The 6,000-nt window shown below is 48.1% G+C and overlaps 1 long non-coding RNA gene across 1 annotated transcript; it reads left to right on the top strand.

Moving 5' to 3' along the window:
- The first annotated feature begins 3,679 nt into the window (after positions 1 to 3,679).
- Positions 3,680 to 4,300, top strand: LOC124542727. Its single transcript, XR_006967367.1, has 3 exons — positions 3,680 to 3,747; positions 3,826 to 3,937; positions 4,210 to 4,300. It is a non-coding gene; the product is annotated as an uncharacterized LOC124542727 (long non-coding RNA).
- The last annotated feature ends 1,700 nt before the right edge of the window (positions 4,301 to 6,000 follow it).

The raw sequence follows: 6,000 nt of genomic DNA, 5'->3' as shown, positions 1-6,000 counted from the left end.
GGGCAGAGACGCTAAACCGAATGTACCTATGGTCGGATAGCGTCTCGACGGCCTCGACGACGTGCCAGTCGAGGACGTTGCGAGCGAGAGCGGGGCTAGCGAACGTGAGGTCCACTATAGACCCACCCCGCTGCCGCACGCACGTCTGCACCGAACCCCGATTCAGGAGAAGCAGGCCCAGCTCGACCGCCCACTCCTCCACTAGCTCACCCCGCGCGTCCGTAGACGGGGAACCCCAAGCCGTAGACTTGGCGTTGAAGTCCCCCAGGACGATCACGGGGCGAGGACAGCCACGACGGACAACCGTGGCCAACTCCAGGGTGACACTCTCGAGATCGGCGAGAGAAAGGCTGGGGGCGAAATATACCCCCACGACCATGATGTCACCCCAGACTGCCGCGACATAGCCCCGCCCTCGAGTTACAGCCTCGAAGGGAAGCGTGTCAGCGGCGGACCTTCTGATCAACGCCACCGAGCGGTTATCGTCACACACCCAGTCATCCCTGGGCGGCACGAAGTACGGCTCGGCGACGGCGGTCAAATCGATCGACCACTGCGCCATGCTCTGGAGCAAGAGATCCTGAGCCCTGGCGCAGTGGTTGATATTGGCTTGGAGGAGACGACGTAGAGCCATTACTGAGTGTCCATGGCCGTCGCCTCCTCCCCAGTCCTCGGCTGTTCTTGTGCCGCAGCCGGTGGTCGAACCGGCTGCGAGGAGCTGGCTGCCTTCTTCTTGGCGGTCTTCGGCGGATGAGCCGGTTGTTTCTTCGCCGATGTTTTGGCAGTGGGTCTCGACCGCAGGCCTTCGACCCGATCTTATGGTCGGCTGGCTTTCCAGACGCCGCACATATAACGCAGTGCGGCGTCGTGGCAGAGCAGGTGCCAGCCTTGTGGCCGGGCTGACCGCAGCGGTAACATAATTGGCTGCGATCAACCTCAGCGGTGCACCGTGCCCCCGCGTGTCCACCCTCCAGACACCGGTAGCACCGGAAAGGCCTCGGCGGTAGGAGCGTGACCTGCGCCGAGACCCACCCCACCAGGAGTCTGCTGTCCCTTAGCTTTCTGGCCGCCGCTAAGGGACAGCTAGGGTAAGGGTAGTCCCGAGTCCGGAGACCCCCCGACGTATCGTGCCCGCCTTGACCTGATCAGGCGGGCATCCTCCGGTCTTGGAGACGGCGGCGACGACCTCCTCCGTCGTCGCAGAGTCATCCAGGCCCGAAATGCGCAAAACCGCGCATTTGGTGGGCCTGGACACTCGGACGTCGTCCGACCCCAGTGACGCCCTGAGCTTTTCCGCTAGGGCGTCAGCTTTGGGACCACTGGTGGCCCCCGAGACCTCCAGGAGTCGGCCTCCGGTCGCAGTCGTTTTGCACCGGAGGCCCGTTATGCCGAGATCGCTCAGTGAGATCTCGGCTTTGGCTTTGGCCAAGATGCCAGCATAGGAGAGGCCCCGCTCCTCCGCTCCTGGCTGCAGGGTGAGAGCCACTGCAGTGGAGCGGGGAGTCCTGAGCCTCGCAGGCCGGCGCTTGGCCGCCGCGACTCTCTCCTCCTTCTTCTTCTGGGCCTCTTTTTTAGCCCGCTGGCGCGCCTCCTTCTTCTTCTTCTTGGCGTCGCCCGCAACCTTCCACTCCGCGTCGGGTGTTGACGGGGGGTTGCGCGACGCCGGTCTGTCTCGTCCATCGGGTTGGGTGACACGGGGCGCTGCGGCTTGGGGCGCTGCGGCTTGGGCCGCACTTGCCTTTTTGGCCGCCTTCGACTTCCCTTTTTTGGCAGCAGCCGCTTGTGCCGGTTGGGTGGCACGGGGCGCTGCGGCTTTGGCCGCATATGTCGGCGCCGGTGTGCTGCGCTGGTCTGCAGCTAGGGGGGGACGTAAAATCCTCCCCTCGAGCACCGAGAAACGAGCGTTAAAGCTCGCCATCTCCTGACGGATCAGGCGAGCCAGCTCAGTCTCCTGCGGCGACTGCTGCTGTTGCTGCGGTTGCAGCGTGACGTCAGGTGTGGCGCTCAGAAGGCCCACCTCCCGCCTGAGGTGTTCCCGGCGGAAGTTGGCCATCTCGGCCTTGAGCTCGAAGTGCTCTTTTCTGAGCGCCTCGACCTGTGCTGCGAGCCTGGTGTTCTGTGCCCGCAGCAACGCCGTCTCCTCTGTGTCAGTGCGGGTGAGCAGCACCTGGGCGCACTCCAGAATTGAGGCCGTAGCCTCTTTAAGCGCCTTCTGGCTGCAGCCGCTAAGGCCCTTGGAGACCTTGCCCACCCGTCTGATGGCTGCAACCGCGTTTGTCATTTTTTGGTTGAGGTCGGAGGCAGGTAACTCGTCTGCCTCGACCTCTAAGGCAGCAGAATCTGACGACTCCGACCGAAGGGTGGCTCTCCCTTCCACCACCCTCTTGGTCAGAGCCGCGATCTGCCGCTCGTCGTCTTCTAATTTTTGGGCGGCAGCTGCGGCCTTCGTCGCAGCCGCAGCCTCACGCCTGGAAAGACCGATACCGGCATATTTACAGGTACTGGTCGGTCTACCCTTTCTCACACTCTCGCGTGTGTCGCTGGAAGGAGAGTCCGATCCTGAGTCTGGACCCTCCCTCGCGCGTTTTCGTGAGCGCTTTGAATTGGCGCTCACCGCGCTCACCACGCTCATCCGGCTGGATACGCTGTCGGTGTCCGACAGCTCACCCAGTCGCTCCAGCCGGACCACTGGCACCTTCATCGTAGGCAAATCATGTTCCGTTGTCGTCGCGTTGTGGTTGTTGGAAAAGATCGATCTGGCATCCCTGTCCCCTCCAGATTCGACGGGACTGTCCGATCCGTGAGGCGGATCGGAGAGGGACTGAAACCCCCCTGGAGAATTAATTTCGTTAGATGCACTATTCATTTTTTAGGTTTTGCCGGGGCTGCCGGCGAAGAAGAATAAAAAGAAGAAAGAGTAAAGGAAGAAGCAAGAAGGAAAAGGAAATGCAGTCGGGACCGAACTACCCTCCGGCCATGCATCCCATCGCGCTGCGTAGCCACTTGGGATTGGGGGTAATTTTTTATCGAGGTTGTCTTCCTCAAAACAAAAATTAAATTTACAAAATTTAGAATAGAATAGAATAGAATAGAATAATGTATTTATTTGAAACACAGGCACAGGTATTACATTAAAAAAGGAGCAAGAGAAACAAAAAAAAAAAAAATCTACGAACTAACTAAAACTATGACAATAAATCCAAAAACAATTATGTCCGTAGACATGTACATATGGAAAGCCTGCAAATATGCCGTGTCCCAAACAGGCGGACCATTCAGCGAAATATGGGTCCTAAAAAAAAAACCCAATGCTGATTTTCAATGGTCACCTTTTTGTCGTATTCATCGCTGTGACGGGCAGCGACAAAGACATCGAATTAACATAATAATAATTACGTGAATTAAAATTAAAAAAAGAAACTGATATCTGTATAATACATATAAGAAATATATATTTCTTAATAAAGTCATAATAATCATAAAAAAAAAGAAATAAAATAAAAAAATACGAGAAAAAAAAACAAAGGAATATAAACAATATATAAAACAATCGGCGCACGTGAAGCAGTGCAGGTGTTCACCCTCCGGCCATCAGACAGCCACGCGCGCCGGTATCGGCAAGAGGTGTATGCTCGATTTTTTAGTGTTTTACGATTATTATATTACGTAACATGCACTTGTGAATTCATGATAAAGGAAACGTGCTTTGTTTGCAGAGAACAAAATGAAAAAAAATATATTAATAAGGTATGTTAATGCACACTATTATAAAATAAATATAATTTTTTAAAAAACGTCTTGTCATAACCTAAAATTCATTTTTAGACCACCTTCACAAAACTTTGTGCGATAAATATAAATGAGGGAGCCGTCTCGGGAGCAGCAGCATGCACGAATGCTGGAACGACGGTACACGCGACGGAGCCATACTAATTGGGTAAATAATACAATCTAACAATATATAATAGTGGAGAAGAATTGTGTTTCATATGTACACATTTGTATGTTCAATCGTATATTAATAAATAATTTATTATTTATTACTAAAAAAAAAAAGAACAAAAGGAAGAAAAAAGAACAAAAAAATAATAAATAAATAAATAAAAATCTGGTGTATATGTACATATTTTAAATGTGCTATTGTGTTTGAAGTTGTAAACTAAATAAATATTGCTTATATTTAACACGAAACGAATTAATGGTTTTCAGGATCCGAAGCGGAGGCGGCAGGTTGTTCCAGCACTTCGTCGCTGCATAACGGAAGCTGCCACGAAACGCCGCTGAACGATGCGATGGCACATTTAGCATATAGGACGATGCTCTCGTAGGGTACCTTTTATTACTTTCTTTTGTCCAGCTCAATTTCTTATATAGATACATGGGGGTTTTATTGTGAATAACACCGAAGAGTAAGGTGGCAAGATGTAATTGCCTGCGGTGTTCCATTTTAATCATTCGTGCGTCATTAAGGTATGGCGTGACATGCGCGCGAGGTGGTACGTTAAAACAGTATCGGGTACATGCGTTTTGTACCCGCTGAATAATATTTTTTGTTCGCGCCAGCAGTCGAGGCCCTATAACAGTATCAGCATAATTAAACTTTGATAGCACTAAGGTGTCGCACAGTTTTATACGAATTTCTTTACTAAGAACATCCCTTATTTGATACAAAATTTTTAATCTGTAGAAGCAATAACGAGCTGTATTAATTGTATGTTTTTCAAACCGTAATTCCTCATCGACCAGCAAGCCTAAATTTCGCACTTCTATGACGCGCTCTATTCTCTCACCTTTTATATGTATGTTTGGATTTGCATGGCCAATTTCATTAATTTGATTTTTTGTGCCTAATATTATATATTTGGTCTTGCTGGGATTCCAGATGAGGCTATGAGAATCTGATCACTCTGAAATACGGCTAAGATCGTCATTTAACTTTTGAATAGCCGTACTAGCATCGGTTGTTTTAAACGATATGTAAATTTGAATGTCATCAGCATAGATATGATATTTACAATATTTAATATTTTCAACTATAACGGCGCAATAAAGTGCAAAGATGATGGGTCCTAATATAGAGCCCTGAGGAACGCCTCTATTGACCGAGCAACAGTCGGAAAGATTCCTCGAACCGTCCTCAGTAACTGTTTCCACAATTTGTTTTCTATTTCCTAAGTAACTTGAAAACCATTTAATTGCGTTTGCACTAAATCCATAATATTTTAATTTTGACAAAAATAAAGCTCTGTTTATCGTGTCAAAGGCGCGAGAGAAATCTAATAATACAAGGATTGTGCCCTTGCCCACGTCTTGAGCACATAGCACATTGTCAATCACATCCAATAATGCAGTGGTCGTACTGTGATGTTTTCGAAAACCTGATTGCAAGCTGGGCAAAATATTCTGTGATTCTAAGAAATTTGTCAAATTAGTGCATACTAGCTTTTCTAAGATTTTGGATATACAGGGCAAAATGCTTATAGGGCGTAAATCTTTGAGTTCGCTTACAATTTGTTTTTTGGGGATTGGCCTCACCAGTGCGGTCTGCCACAAGGTTGGAAATGTATTACTTAAGATCGATTTATTAATTATTTTAGTAATAATTGATAATGTAGTTGGCAACGTCAAACAAAGCATGTCCAACGAAATTCCATCAATACCGATGGCGTTGGATTTTAAGGATCGAATTATTTTTGACGTTTCAATTTCATTAGTAGGCGTCAAAGTAAACTCTGTATCAATAGCACTATATTTATGTGATTCATAATAATGAATTGTTGATAATGAAACATAATCGCTACCGGGTACGTTAAGGAAATATGAATTAATCATTGCAGGATTATTAATATTATCTGGGATATTATGACTATGTTTTTGTTTGATGTTGACATATTTTTTTAAATGTTTCCAAAGTGCAATAGAATTTTTAAAATTTGAGTTTATATGTAGATTAAAATAAGCACATTTTTCTCGATGAATTGCTTGTACTACCTCTAGTTT

Source organism: Vanessa cardui, chromosome W, assembly GCF_905220365.1.
Source record: "Vanessa cardui chromosome W, ilVanCard2.1, whole genome shotgun sequence".
In the NCBI taxonomy this organism is placed as follows: domain Eukaryota; kingdom Metazoa; phylum Arthropoda; class Insecta; order Lepidoptera; family Nymphalidae; genus Vanessa; species Vanessa cardui.
The sequence above is the reverse complement of the archived record's forward strand: the minus strand, read 5'-3'. Positions and strand labels throughout refer to the sequence as shown.